Source organism: Chroicocephalus ridibundus, chromosome 4, assembly GCF_963924245.1.
Source record: "Chroicocephalus ridibundus chromosome 4, bChrRid1.1, whole genome shotgun sequence".
Taxonomy (NCBI): domain Eukaryota; kingdom Metazoa; phylum Chordata; class Aves; order Charadriiformes; family Laridae; genus Chroicocephalus; species Chroicocephalus ridibundus.
The window spans coordinates 56,013,282-56,029,532 of NC_086287.1; the positions used below are offsets into that span (position 1 = coordinate 56,013,282).

The following is a 16,251-nucleotide window of genomic DNA, read 5'->3' on the forward strand; positions in this document are numbered from 1 at the left end:
ATCATCGTAACTCACTTTGAGTTAGAGCAGCTTTTCTGGGAAAACTTTTTGTATGTTTTGCTATTCCTCTTTTCTAAAGTTCATTGTTATGTTGTTTGTGTTGGGAAGTTTCCCTCTTGAAAACACTGAACACAGTATAATCGTGGAGAAACTGGTATTCACATGGTGCTGTCCTTTTCTTCTTCTCCACATCTGCTTCCAGTCTACATTCAGAATGTTCTGGGTTTAGGAACTTGTTCCTTGTGGACCTGTTAAACTCATGGTACGTTGACCATGACATTGATAAGTGAGATGTCACCTGTTACAACTGTAATTACCAGTTAACTTGTCTCTAAAACATATTTTAACTGACAGTTTTAATATTCATCATTCTTAACAGATAAATATAATGATACGTTGCAAGATGCTGGATGTCTTGGAAACCCTTAACGTTTACAAAATAAACCCCAAATAGAAGGAAATGAATTAGTTGCTGAAAAGTTGTGGCAAAGAGAAGACCTGATCAAGCTTCACTACAAATACTGGAACATGCTGACTGTATCATCAAAAAGTTATGAATATGTGTGCCTATTAATACATAGCTTTAGATTGTTTTTCTTCAGATTTAAGCAACTTTTCAAGATGGAAACTGTTCTATATTCAGATAGTTCTGCCAAAAAAACTCAAACAAAACCAAAACTGTGTGTCCAATCCAGTCTTTACAATGTAGTTCTAATGAGTATAATATGAACCAAAACCCAGCATGTGCTGGTATCGTTTGGACTTTTTGGCAGATGCATATATAAGTCAACAACTTTCAAGTTGTCAAGTCCTTTCCAATGAACACTTATGTCATTACTTATTCCTATTAGGGAACCTTTTAATGACCTCTATGTAATGTGGTATATTATTAAGGAGATTTAACGGATAACAATCTATAGGTAACGCATGGATAGCCCATTGATGAGAAATCGCTATTTTCCAAGCTCATTCCAGTAAACACTCATTCATTGGGGTTTTGTTTGCAGTGCCCAAGCTGAGAAATGCAGTTTTCGCCTGATTGTTTATTTTGCAACTTGATGCTAAATCAGGAGGGAGAGGCTTCTCTTGGCAAGGACTGCAAACACTTCTGAATCCAGAGATGAAGTCTGCTTGCCTGTGACTGTACTAGATGATTTTTGATTACTAGTGCTGATGAGTATGAGGGCTTAACTGATTGCCCTATCATGAGGACAAAGGAGGTAATTTACTCAAGGGGCTTAACACTGACATCTTGAAGAGAGAGTCCTTAGAACGAATTCAGCCACGCACCCGTATCAGAGCCATCTATTGCTATTTATTATAATTTCAAAAACCTACCTCTTTAAATGTTTTAACAGGCTTTGTCTTGAACAGTACAGAAGACCTATGTAAACATTGTCATGAAAGCCAAGATCTTCCTGGGGAAAATGCATTATCCAAAGATTGGAAGAGTCAAATTGATGATGATATGAGTCTTCATAATGGTAAAGATTATCAGGCATAGGTTTACCAAGAGTGTGGGGACAGTCCAGACTCATAAATAGTCCACCACCGGGTTAGGTATCCTAGTATTCAAGTTTCTCTTGTCTTCCTATACTTGATCACATTTATGTTAGATTTGAAAGTTCTTCAGATCTTATTATGTCTCTGTATAGAGCAAGTGTGCATGCAATAAAATCTAATACAGCTAATGGACTGTATATGTCCGTGACTTAACACATTCTGAAATTTATTTTGCATGAGGGATGTGAATGAGCATCAAACCTGTAGGAAAATTCAACCAAATTCCCCTCACAGTTTATTCAGTGTGAGATCAAAACTTTACTAAGTGTTTGAGATTCACCTGGTCTCTGTCTCAACTTTTGCTTCTCATTGGGTTCATCAAAGCTTTTAGAAAATGCAGCAGCATTTTCATGAAAAGCAGGCCAGATCTGCAGGATGATACTGAATTTTGATCTTGTTTTGTTTTGCAACCTAGAACTTTTTTTAAAGCAAAGTACAGTGGCTTTTAAGAGGAAAAAAAGTGTGATTGTAGTTGTTTTAAAGTAGAGCACCTAGAGAGGAGAAATAGTATTTCATTTCGTTACCTCAAGCTCTTAAAAGCTTCTGGAAACTGATGAACCTTTCGGTAGTGGGGGGAAGTAGGAGGTCAATGTTAAACTGGAAATGTCATGCCAGTGTCAGATTCCTTCTCTTTTGAGGCATCTCGCAACTTTACCTACGCTCTGGCTTAGCCCTTTTCATGAGGTGATTACTGCTCTGAAAGGCATGAATGTTTTTATTTTTGTTACCAAGAAACTTTCCCTCCTTTTCATTGCTAAGTTAAAAATAAAGACAAGGAAAACTAGCCAAGCAATTCTGCCCCTAAATCGCCTTTATGTTTGCTGTTCCGAACAGGCTTATTTCCCAGCTTTGCCTGCCTGTTTGGTAGGCTGGTAAAGAGACGAAGGATGCTTAAAAAAAATTATTTCTGCAGAGTGAGACTCAAGGAGAAAATACTGAAAATGTCTTTTAGGCTGTTTCCTCTTGGATTACTGAATTTCTGTCTGTTCAGACAAGGTATTTGGACAGCTGTTCAAACAAACTCTTTCTTAGAGGCCATTTACCCACAGTATAAGGACCGCTCTGCCAGGGTCACCTTGGTCCATTTTCATGTTCATCCTAACAGCCTCATCATCCCCCTGTATCTTACTGTAGCTCAAATCTCCACATAGACTCCCCATAACCACCTACCTCTCACCTTTATGCCTCAGGCTGGTGCCTGTTCAACAAAGCTCCTCCAGACTATTATTCCTGGTTCTTCCTCTTTTATTTTCTTCTTGTACATATCCCATTGACTCCTTTCTGGGCTGCCTTGCCTCTGCCTGCACCCCCACCACTTGACTGTCTGTATCCTGTATCAGGCTGTATCCTGATGTTAACAACTGGGTTCTTGACACTCTCTTTCTATGCTGGCACCAACAACTGACATCAGATTTTACATCTCATACATCTGCAAGGTTTGATCCGTGTTTGGAGATAATATTCCAACCTCGTGGTGACTTAGAAAGACATCGTTAAAACTGCTTACATGTAATTCATCTTCTTGATCATGAAAATAAGTTTCAAGTCCAACTCTATGGCAGAGGTCAAGTTCTACCAGAGCAGAAGTAGGAGAAGTTACTAAGCCCTCTCATGTGTTGAATGCTTACTGGATTATATATTCACCTTTACTGTCATGGACAAGACCAGAACCTACCTATTAAATATTTACACTCTACCCACTACTATAGATGAAGAGCTACTGAATGCTGGAACCTTGGTAACACTAGCACTGAACTAAGAGGCACAAGTATTAGTTGGCATTGGTTAGAGACATCATCCTGTCCTCAGCAGAGATAGCTGTTCTCAGATGACAACCAGACACTGCTGAAACAGTAATTCTAGGATGCTGAAGAACTACATGGACAGGAGTGGGCAACTGGGAAAAACCTGTCGTCAAACTGCACTAGAAGCTGTAATAGCACCCAGAGATCTTGGAAATATATTGAAAGCCCATGTGTAATAAAATGGAAAGTTTGGAATTCTTTTTTAAAGTGCAAGATGTAAATCAGCGAAGCACTGTAACAGCGTGGACAGCAATGGGTAAGAACACAATAGGAGTGACAAAGGAGATACCAGTTGCCAAAAGCCATTGCCTCACTGGTCAAAAGAAAAGCTGAAAGCTGTCTCTTGATCTAAATAGTGGATCAGAGTGTGGAAGTGAAATGCTAAAAGACAGTGCCTGGAGAGTTTCTGCTTTTGGGAGCAGTGGAGTCCGTTTTTTTCCTCCTCTGTGCAGTGTCACCATGGAAAGAAAGCAAGAGTTGCACTCCAGTGCATTTGATGCAGGTCTGAGAGCAGAGCCTGGCTGGCACTCAACCGCTTTTCTGCCTCCTTCCTCCTCTTGCTGCCACATGGAGCTTTTTTCTTTCATGAAAGCTACTGATTATCCTCCTTCTGTACAATGGCCTTCAGGAAAAGGGTGAATTTCAGGCTTGTAGTCTGAGAAACCTCTTCGTTTTCTCATCATTTTCTGCACTGAGTGCAGGAGGGCAGCGAAGTTCTGATAGAACTCCTGCCACCTTTCTTTTGCAAACCAGGCGACAAGCTGGCAGTGCCCTCAATCACAACCTTTTAGAGAGATGCCCAAAGCATAATAAACAGGCTGAAATTATAAAATCATTTCTGTCACACAGTTTACAACTTCTTAGTTGAACTGTTTGTGCTTTGTTGGTTGTTGTCGTTCTGCATAGCAGCCTGTAATTAAAATATTCATATGCAGATTGCAGCCCATTTAGGGCTGAATCCTGTTAGATGCTGAGCAAAGTTTGGATAGTGCTGAGAGATCTTAGCTGCCACAGAAGTGAGAGGAGGCTCAAAGTAGTCCAAGTTGCCCAGCATCTGTCAGAGTGCCTTAACATTGATTTGTTCTTATGTTAGGATAAAATTGGCAAGGAACAGGAAAGCAGTTTAGGGCTCGATTAACAAACAGCCTTTAAAAAATGTATTTCACTCTCTGCCTTAGGCTTTGCCTTAGGGCTAGCCCTGTTCACAGAGCTAAGACTAAAAGAGCAAAACTGCTTATATACATAATATCCTGTAAACAGTCATTGCCTCTGTAATATGGGTAACTCAAAACATCTCAGTATCGCAGACACCTCTGCAAAGGGTGTCAATCAGGATGGTATTGGGTCAAATTATTCAGTAGAATAACTAAGATCAATTTTTAAGATGTTTTTAAAGTTTTTTTGAAGTGTTTGAACCAGAGCAAAGTAACAGAGTATCTCTGGGATTTGGGCATAAAGTAGGCTGGGCTGAGTGAGTCATATGGCTCACGTCTAGGCCACAAGGAGACTCTGTTGCTTTGTCCTGGGCAGGGAGAATATTGTGGTGCAGAGATTAGAGCTCTCCTGCGGCTGGAACCTACGTCAGATACATCTATTAATTATGACAGTGACCACTTCTTTCCTGTTGCACTTCACAAAGGTCCAGAGGGCCTGTGCTATACCTATGGGTAGGTTTGGTAACTCACTTGTGTATTCTTACCAAAGATTATGTTATGACAAAGAGAAATGCTTTTGGAGAGGTGTTTTTGGAGAAGCAGTGGAAGTCATCTCTGCAGAGCAGCTGTGACTGGTCCTGTGATTCACCTTCTAGGAGGAGCTAATGCGTGGAGAGATGATGTCCCACTGCTCCGTTCCCTGTCTGCAAATCGTCTAGGAGACTGGGGAATTGAGGCTCTTTAACACATTACAATCTTTGTACTCCTTTAATTGGATCAACTGCTATGCCACCCTTGGCTGAATTTTCTGAGATTTTGCAGAGGTCTTTGTGCAGAAGTTAAAGCTAAATGAATAAAAGGGCAAGAGAAGCATTAATCTGCTTTATCTTGCTAAGTTTATATCTGATTATCTGACTTTTCGAGATCTTTTTGCCTCTCTTTCCAATCAAGACAAATTCAGCTGGTATCAAGAGAGAATGAATCCTTCCAGAGCAATGATTCGCTGTGAGTCTACATTCAGTTTGTCTGCGCAGTTTCCCTAAGTTATTATGACAGTGCCGAAATAGGAGATCTACTTAACTTTTATATTTATTTTTTTTCATTTGGAGAGTAGGGAAAGAGTGTGTCTGATCACTTTCTTTGCTCCCTTTGGAGAAAGGCACAGTGTAATCTTTCAAAATGAGGCTGATTCAAGCACAGCATGGGATGTAGGCTGCAGAGTGGCAGACGTTCCTGTGCCATTCTCCACCATCGCACTGTGGTATTCATCTTCAAGTCTGTAACAGAAGAAGCTGATCTAAGGGTGATGGTAAGAAACAAAAACATTCAACTTGACTCCTACAAAGGTTAGACAAAATTTAATTATTATTTTTTTTAAATTGTATATCAACTGCAACTTTAAGTTGAGGCTTAAAAAATAAGGCTGATATGTTATTTTTGTAAATCCTAGGAGTCCCTTTGAAAGTCCCTTTGCAGGTTAATTGATCATAAGCTTGTGAATAAGGTGCCTCTTTAATGAAAATCTGATTAATGACTTTAAACAAGCACAGGACCTCTTAAACCAATCCAAGTGGTAATAACTGATCTAAGTACATAAAATGCTATAATAATTTGCATGAGTGACAAATTCTTAAAGGAAACTTCTTTTGCAATCATACAGTGTGTTTTGATAATCGTTCTTTCTGGGGAATTGAAACTGCAGTTGTTATCTAGATTATGTAAAAATACTAGAGTATTTAAAATCTCCCCTTGAAAAGCCGTCAGATTTTAAAGAGGAGTCACAATTAAATATTACTGTCAGTTAAAGATGGATAGTAATTTTTTCATCTTTGCTGAGCCAGGATTTTTTCCCACAGTCTAGGATATTTGAGTGCTTTGTCTTCTATGGGGCTGAAGTCCTTGATTTTCTTACCATGATATATTTTGATGTGGCACCTGCTGCTATTCTTGGTAGACTTATTCGTAATCAAGTTTTACACGCAGATCGAATAACAGGGGCATTGACTAAATTTTTTTTCTCGTTTCTGTTTCACTGTCGACTCCTATCATTTCATATCTTAAGCTGATAGGGCATGAAATTGTCTACCAATTTGCTTGTGCAGTGCCTGGTAGACCTGAATTCAAGTGGGATCTCTCAGTATTATGTCCGTCATAATTAGCTGTTCATGTTGCATCAGCAGGAACAACTCTTCTGACTTTGTGCAGAACTTGCAAACGCTCTAGTTTAGTACAGCCCTTTCAGTCATAGACTGGCTATCCTATATTTTGCTAATCATGCAGAGATGTTGCATATCTTTATCTGTGATGCCTCTTTCAGCTCTGCCTGAGGAGCAGATAATGCTCCTTTTCTCTAAGCTTCTGTTGTGGTCTGCATGTCTGTTTATCCACAGAGTGCCTTCTGACAGCATTTGTTTGGCTTTTATGATTATTCGATTGCACCTTGTGCAATTGGACAAAATTCTGACTGGTTTTAGTGGAGTTTCTTCTGGTATAGATTAGGACAGAACTGGGTTTTTAAAGTGTGTAAAGTCTCCAAAAATCACTGCAGGGTAAGGAAAGGAGTGGTTAAAAGGGAGGTCTCCTGGGTCTCTTGAAAAACTTCCAGGTTATTTCTGGTTCAGATCAAAAATACTTCAGTGGCATCTCTCCTGGTACCTTGGTATTTCCAAATGCTGTCTCATTTAGAAACCAGACTGGCAAAGATACTTGCAAATGAGATTGGGGCTGATAAAGAAAAGGATCGTTACGACATTTCAGCTCCTCAGGAAATGACGGCTGAGTGTGTTTGTAAGAATGAGCTTTCACTTAAAAAGCACAGTTTGTAATCATAACCTGTGATCCTTTTTTACCTGCACCACAAATTTCTTGTAAATCACTTAATTTCTGCCAGTCTCAGAGCCTGTAGCAATAAAACTTCTTTACCTTGCAAAGGAAATTACAAGGCACAACTTTATTTCTCTTGCAAAGCAGTATAGTATCCATCTGTTGAGAATCAGTTTGGGATTCATGGACTTGGAGGTACTTTTTTTTCCTTTTCCTATTTTTTTCCTTCCCATGCAGAATATTTGCACTCCTGACCCCTCTTTCGTCCGCCTCATGTTCTAGTCGCTTGTCTTAATATAAACAATCTCTGAGTTGGCAATATTTCATGCGGGGCCACTGCGCTATCTTCAGCTTTTCTGCAATTAATATTCTGTCCTGTCATTTAAGTCCAGCCCTGTGTTCCTAATGTCAGGCTGGCTTTGTTTAATATGACCAGCAAGGTAGCATATGTTTCTAAGTTGAGTCCCACTGCCATTTCTGGAGGTATCTCCCATTAATCAAGAAGGCTACTTTGTCATAGTGCAGTTAATGTTATCACCAAACTTTAAGTACAAAGGTGGAATAATAATGACTCCTGTTTCGCTAAATGGAGTTAACACAGCTGAATAGCTTCCCTGATGGTTTATTATATCGGTCGTTCAGAACATTGACTGATTTGTTTTTATTAACAAGAAAGCTTTTGTCTTATGAAAACGACTTAGGACCACAGGTCAATGTTTTTCATGTCACATCTCCATAAGAAGTACATTGCTTCATTACACTTTGTATTCTGCCACTGCAATCTGTATGTCACTTAAATTTATTTGTCATGATACCACTGCCAGGCTGCCATTAAATTGTTAAAGGATATTCGGAAATGTTGTTGCAGTAACCTTTAGAGGAAGACATATGGAAATGGACTATATCTGTTAATTAACTTTTCGATATGCAAACCTTCTGAAGTGTAAGACCTGCTATGGATCGCTAAATGTGAGCAGAATATTTAGAGTGAAGATGTTCATGTTTTTTTCTGAGAGACAACAGACACTCCAAGTTTCAATTACCTATCTATCTACTTAAACCAGGAGACTAAAAAGTTGAAGAGCAGAAATGAAGTCCATAGAAAGACCACAATATATGTCTCACTTTTCTTCATCCACACCAGACTCCAAAAATAAAATGACCTGTGATGCCTGCCTGTCTCAAAAATGTTTTAAAATTGCAGCTCACAGAAGATGAACAGACAGCATAAGGGATACATAGGAAAGGAAACCATGTTGATCCGTTTGAGAACCCATGGGAGAAGCTCCTGAGGTGTTTCAAGTTAAGCTGAACCAGGGATCGCAGACCGCAGATCTTGGACACGGCACCTTCGCCTTTGGAGAAGGAACTGTCAGATACAAGGTCGCTAGCTCTGAGCTAACAAGCTGTGATGGTTCCCAGACATGTTCTGGGAGGCAAAAATCAGACTGCAGGTAGATAAACTGAAGGTGGGAAGATCTAAGCTTTACTCCTTCAGACACCATGATCTCTAATGAGATCAGTATGTTAAAGGATATTTAGAATATTAATTGTTCATATTTCGGGACTCGTCAGACTTTCTGAAGATTTCTTATTATTAAGTTCTTAATACGAGTTCTTAATACTGATCCCATACTAATAAAAATACTTGAAGATGGCATAATGCAGCACTGCTGAAGAAAGATGTTTGCTGTTTTTTTGCTTGCTAAGTGTTTATCTGCACCGGTTCCCTGACACGGTTTGGTGTGGGGTTGCACAAATTCTTGTGGCACCAAAAGTAGCATAGAAACGTTTTTTGGATGTGGAAGAAGGGAGGAGCTGTGTGTAGCAAACCAGGTTAGAAGTTACAGGTGGAGCAGTAGTCCCAACAGGTAGGTGCTGACAACATGGAATAGGGATAAAGGTAGAGTGAGGTTAAAGCAGGATCTGTGCTGGTTGGCCAGGCAAGTATGCTTACGTGAAAATGTACATGGATAAGTGTGACATATGTGAAAAGCATAGTGACAGAGAACAGAAAGGAAATTCACAGGCTAGGGAAGACAGAATTGTTTGCTCTGAAAGGAATGATGTTGTCCATCAAACCTGGCAGAAAACCCAAATATTGCAAGTTTTGACCTACCCTACCTATGTTAGGTAAAAGCTGCAGCACAGTCTGAACAGTCTGAAAAATGGGTGGGAGGCAATTGAATACAAGCTTTTTTCCTGTGGACATCAAGGTAACTAGAGAAGTAGAAAGTTTGGGGTAAACTCAGATAAAACATCAATGGCTAAATTAAGATTTTTTTTTTTTTTATAGTTTCCCAAGCACTAGATTAGTGAGAGATTCCATAGATAGCACTGTTTTGTGCCTTACAGTGTATTTCAGTCTCCAAAATTACATTTCTGGAAATGTTCTTCCTACTGAGTTTGCTGTTTTCAGTAGAGTTATTCTTTTTCATTATTGCTTATAAGCTTAGGGCCAATGCTTGAAATGTCTTGCTTTTCTGAAAGCAGTTTTCTCTATGAAGGACAGGCCTAGATATGGACGCCCACAAGTTTTGCTTAAATTTTGGGGTAGCAGTAAACCCCTAACATGTTTAAGAATTTGGAGTTTTTACACTGGTTGGGTGAAACAAAATGCACTGTAACATAGACATAGAAGAAGATAAACTGCTGTAAGGAATATTCCAGTGCAGTTCACTTAACCATTAAGTATCGTTCTACTTTTGTGAGCTTAAATCTCAACTGACATGAATCTTTTATATCCTGCAGTGCAAGTTCTAATACTTGGATAACAAATACAGTTAGAGCAGTTTTTCATTAGACCTGAGAAAGTTTGGAATTGCTCGTGATCTTTGAGCAATTGAGTGTTCATTTTGTGGTATTGAAAAGTTTTTATGTTTTCATAAACAGTATTCTTGAAGGTATTCCTGAACTGGATTTTAGTTAAAAAAAAAGGTAATTTGAAATGTGGATTTGAGGTCAGAAATTTGCAGGTCTATTTTCTGTGTAGTAATATACTTGTTTCTTCACCTTTTTTACTTGTGGCTCTTAATGTGAGTTTATTAGGATGGATATTGCGAAAGTTGCAAGGCATTTATAACAAAACCAAGGCAAAAACTCTTCTACATATACAATCATGTGCCAAATTCAGCAGTTGTTTATGGAAACTATGTATAGTGAAATTATGGCATGTTTAACTGGAGTAGGACAAAACAAAATCGATGAACATTTTATTCACTTAAAAAAATCATAGTTGGGGCTGTCCTGAAACTAATCACATTTTCAAGCCAAAATGGGCTGAAAAAATATGTGTTGTTTTTTTTTTTTTTTTAGAACTCTAGGTAAGTACCATTCTCCTTTCTGATTGATGGCTCTGTGGTTGGGTTGGCCTCTGAGATGTCTTGGGGCCCAAGTTAAGTGTCTCTTCTGTCCAAAAGAGCTTCGAGCCCCTACCATCTGTGCAGCCCCACTGACAGGATGTACTGGGGGGGGGGGAACCAGTTTCCCATGCTGATGTGATTCCAGTCTGCCCAACAGCGGACACTGAGGACCTCCCAGTGGCTGTCCGCTGCGCAGGACAGGCCTCAGCCACCTGCAGTCCAAACCTGTCCTGCCAAATGCTTTTCATTTTTGTCATGTTAATCAAGTTATACGCACCAGCTGTACTATAGCAATTGTTTTAGTACTGTAACGCACAAGGAAGGTAATCTAGCTTCAACAAGGTAAATCACCTTTAGCAATGAGGTAAATCCCCTTTAAGAATAAGGTAAATCGCCTGAGATCAAATTATTCTGTATTATTCTGAAGATGTTGTAGTGTCCCATAACCAAAGAGTAGTTGCACTAAAGTAACTTTGCGCCTCACTGCTTGCGTTTAGGCTTTTGCCTTCCGGGGACAATGAGGTAGTCTAAGGCATTTCTCTTCTTAGTTAATAGAGGTTGTCTTTTTATCTCAAACATGCCATGGAGCTAAAAGGTTGCCCTAAGATAGCAGGGTAGAAGGTACATTAGATGACGAACAGAAACTCGTTCCTGTGTGACTCCTTAGCTTGCACACAGAATCTTTGCAGCACCCAAGACAGTACTTAGACTGGTGTTCTCAGGTTTGTAACGTGGGCCTGGGATACAGGTGCCAAGAGCTGGACATGGTGAAACACCTGTGGTATGAGGGATGGAGAGCTGGATCCTAGTAAAAGCTGTTAGTCATGTGCAACTGGAGAATGAAGGAAGCAGAACAATCTAGAGACAGAGATGGAGAGGCTGGTATGTGAAATGGAGGTACAAATACAATTCTTTACAACTAATTGTGATAAGTCATTCCTGGGTCCTTTTCTGCAGGGCTGCTACTTGCCCAAGTAGGTTCCCGTGCTGTACTGTGACACAGGGCTATTCCTCCCCAGGGGCAGAACTTTGCACCATTCCTCAATGAACTTCATGAGCTTTCTGTTGTCCTAGACCTTGAGTTTAAGGTCCCTGTGTATTGAATTGTGGCTTGGTATCTGCTGTAGCCATCGTTCCCTTGAAATGGGCATTACGTTACCCTTTTTTCCTGTCAGCAGGGACCTCCTCTGATTGCTGCAGTTTTTCACAGGTGACGAGGCAGTACACTCATGGTCATGTTGGCCACCTCTGTGGGCATCCAAACCAGCCCTGTAGATTTGAGTATGTCTAGCCCATAAGCAGTTCCTGGCCTATTGCTCCCCTGCTGCTGGTTGCCCCTCTTCTTTGCAGACTATATGATAACGCAGAGGTCCAGGAGCAGGCTTTGCCCGTGAAGATGAAGGCAAAAAAGACATCCAGCCTTTCCAGTGCTGTTCACTACTAGTGCTTCTTCTCTGCCCATCAGCACAGCAACGTTTTTGCTGAGTTACCTTTAGCGGGCTCAGGGACCTGTAGAATCCCTCCTTTGTTAGCCTCCATAATTTGAGCTTCAGACAGCTTTGGCTTTCCTGATTTTGTCCCAAACCATGCAGTTGTACTTCTGGTTCATTGCCTCTTCTTGCTTCCATTCCTTGTACACACGCTTTTTGCATTTTAGTCACCAGCAAGCTGCTTCCTAAGCCAGCTGACATTTCTCTTTTTACCTGTTTCTGAGATTGGAAAAGAGAAAACAGTCTGAAAGAGAAAACTTCAGTACAAGCAATCAGTTTGACAAAATCATAATCAAATGCAAAATTTATTAGGAGAAAATGTAGGGCTACTGTCTCTAGTGAAAAAAATGTTTTATTGCTATTGATAAACTGAAATATTTTTTTCTTGGTCAATTTTGGTCTTCATTAATATCTTCTCTCTCCAATATCCGCAGGAAATGAGCACCGTGTAACCAGACAGCTATAAACCTTCAGCTGCGGACCACTGACAGGAGTCTATAGACCACCAGTTTGGGAAACCGCTGCTTTAAACCTCTAAATGATTCAACATTTATGTAAGTCAGACACATTCTGGTATTATGCAGCTAAATAATTCTATAGTCATGTTCATTGTAACGCTAAGAGGTTTGGACACTGTATGACCTGTTTATTAATGCAAATTTTCTCTCTAATAATTAGGTAATAAAAGTCGAAAGGGTATGTGAGCTATAAATATGTCCTTAAAATGTGCATATAAAGCTGTGTGCTGTTTACAGTCTGTTATAGAATCTGTTATAGAAATCCTTGCCACAGTGACACGTGACTCTCATATAGGTTTTGTGGTGGGTACAAGGTTTGAGGTGGGTTTTTTTGCATAAAACTTCAGCTTAAAACAATATTGCTAAACAGCTAAGGTCCCATTATATTGGTATTTAAGGTAAGGCTCAGGTCTTCTTGTTTAATAATCCACATTACATAGAAAATACTGCATTGACAAACACCCAGAAAATGTTATATTGTTCTGGCCAACTTGAGTATTTCAGGCAAAGACAAATATTAGTATTTGGACTTTTACTTCCTCAGCTGTTCTGCCCTTTTTTGCTTTAGAATGAGAAACATGTAAATGCTAAAGTGTTATAAGGGGGAAAACAATTTGACTAATATAGGTTGAAGTCTCTTATGAATGGAAACTGAAATACAAGCTTTAGAGAAATCACTTAAGTCACTGCTGAGACGCATCCATCTCTGGTAATGCATAAAAGCTAATTAACAGTGCAGTGAATTGGAGGCAATTCAGAGGGAAACATTATTAGATGAGGAAGTACAAAAGAAAGTGAAATGTCTTTCGGCTTACTAACTAAGGATAGGTGAATATCTACAAATGTCTGTAAGTGACCTTGAGAGCAAGGAAGAAGGGTCTGTCTGGAGACGTTCCTTGGGGTGCTGTGTCTGTAGGAGTAATAGGATAAAAGAATAAATAATCAGGTTGTGATGTAAAAGACTAAGGCTTTTTCCATGCTAGTGTCTGGCAGCTCTTGAGAATGCATCCATATAGCCCCTAAATGCAGATAAGAAAACATTTTTACTGATTGAGCACACTCCCATATATGCCCAACTAATGTAAATTGTGGTTTTCTATTGTATATATAGCATCTGTAAGTGGAGAACAGCAAAAGCCATTGAACACTGAATCCCAAGCTTGGATGTATTTCAAGGCAAGGAATAGAAAAGCCATTGCTTCATGCCTTTAAAGCTCAGATAGAAACTGCTTCTCAGAGCATTTTGAGAACAGTCTTGCTCTCACAAGCAGGTAGACTTAATACTCTTATTAAGTCCTTTTAGACTGAATTTGTTGTTGCAGGATGATAGAGTTTCCTAGGGCAAGCCCTGGCTGAATAGGCTTAAAAAAGTTATTCACCTCAGACATCCATTTGCATAGACCTTGCTGGTTTTAGTCTGGGTTTTGCTTTGTCAGGGCACATGCATAGAACACTTTGTGGAAAATAAGTGCTCAACTGGTGCCTGCCCCTGAACGTTGAATTTTCCTTTCCTAAATTTTCTTACCATTATCTGGATAGGTTTGGGATATGGAGCTGGTGAACAGTAATAGGCTACTACTGATGTGATCAAAGACAACTAAAATGAAAGACAAGCCTCAAATCTTCCTTGATTGCCTGTCTTTTGCTGTCACTTTCTTCCCTCCTAGATTTTTCAGCATTTCTCCTTGCTGTAGGTTTTCTATGCACGTTCTACGTGTTCTTACATCACTGTTAGAATTATGGGACTTTAAAGCTTTAACCCTATTTCTTCTATTCAAATGATAAAATGAAATTGATCTGTCTGCATCTTTATTGAGGTTAAGAATAATTAATGTTCTAACAAATTATTTCCCTTCCATCCATGATCAGTTACTTTCAGGAACTCTTTCTCTGCTGATAACTGGAATGAAGGTTTAATAGTGATGCATCTTATTTTGAGTGGTATTGGTGAAACTCAGTAATTAGTCAACCTATCAAACTATGCTGTTTAAAAAAAAAAAAAAAGGTAAAACCATGAGCTTGCTCCTTGCTTGTTTGAACTGAACGCTTGCTGCATGCCTTATTAACTAACCAGTCATTTCAGGAGTTCACATACAACTCATTGATGCCCATCAGAAACACAAGAACAAAAAAAACCACCCACAAATCTTTTTAGAGTATTTTCATTGAACAATTTTTGATCAGTTACTGTTTTGACAGGTGCCTGAGCTCTGCAGATGAAGAGGGAAAGTGAGCTCTGTAGCAACTGGAAGCAAAGCTGTACTAGATGGATATTTTCACTTAGCCATTCCCCTAGTCCGTGTGAGCTGGCAGTTGGCAAAAGGAGACAGAAATATTTTCTTGAAAATGTCTCTGTATGAGCGAGGGTATAGATTTTCTAGTTACACTGGGGTAAAAACAAAACAAGTGTGAGAGAGAGGAAGTAGGTATGAAAATAGCAATTTGAGTTATTGTCACAAGGGACCATTACACATGGCATCACTAATGCAGGAGTTAATCATCACAAAATTCTTTGGAAGTGAAATAAGAAAGTACAGAACACAACAAGAATGATAATAAAATGCAATAAAATCTTATTTGAAAGTTGTTTACATTTTTAAAAGTAGATCCGTAAATTAAGGGTAGATGAAACTGTTTTGTGAGAATTCAAAGAACTTGGTGAATTCATCCATTCAGTGAAATTAATTTCAAGCTGTTTTTAACGTTTGATGTATTTTCCCCCATAAGGTGTTTGTTGCTTGCAGCAGGCTCCTCCTTGCTGCAGAATACCTGAATTCTGTGCATCACCCCTTGAGAAGGCAGGGCTAGCAAACCAGGCTCAAACCTAGTGAGTGAGCTTAAGTATCTTTGCACCGTAGATGGTTCCTTCACAGGCATAATTTAGAGAAGTGGTGGCAGTGCATAGTGGCTGCACCGCTACCTGGACTCTGCAACAGCATGACAGATTGTCACCAAACCTCTGACACACAGGATGGACCCTCCCAGAAATTTTCCCCATTGCTTCTGACAAGAATATCTTCCCTTTGCCAAGCTTAGCTGCTTTACTCAGCAGAAAGTGGCCAAGTGAGGCTCCCCATGGGAGTTCCCATCCTGGTGCTAATCTAGAGGAAACCAGGAAAGAGAAACATGAGGAAAGACAGGATCAATAGAATAAATGAGGTGAGGAAGAAAAACATGAAAGCAATGGAGACAAACCAATTAAAACAAAAAACCAGGACCAAGGGGTAAATCCTCTCTCTGGGACAGATGCATCCCTTGAGCCTCACCAGTTCAGTCCTAACCATGATGGATAATCTGGGGGAGCTAAGGTATTCCCTGAAACATGACATTTGTATACAGAACACTTCTGCAGCATGATGATGTCTTCTAAACAAAGGTTTATCCAAACTATGGATTGATATCCAAACTTCCCTGAAAAATTGGGACCTTAATGTTGATATGGGTCATGACGTGGTTATGGATCTTAAGTGCTAAGAGTTATATATACCCTTGAAATTAATTTGACCGCTGTGTACCGAAATCTAATTTATTTTCTT

At 39.6% G+C, this 16,251-nt stretch overlaps 1 protein-coding gene across 9 annotated transcripts in view; it reads left to right on the forward strand.

Moving 5' to 3' along the window:
• TUNAR (TCL1 upstream neural differentiation-associated RNA) overlaps window positions 1–16,251 on the forward strand; it is a 171,444-nt gene that overhangs the window by 88,623 nt on the left and 66,570 nt on the right. For all 9 annotated transcript variants that reach the window (XM_063332752.1, XM_063332745.1, XM_063332751.1 and 6 more), the window contains one exon: window positions 12,632–12,751. The gene's annotated coding sequence lies outside the window, so the exon portion shown is untranslated. The remainder of the gene's footprint in view (window positions 1–12,631; window positions 12,752–16,251) is intronic.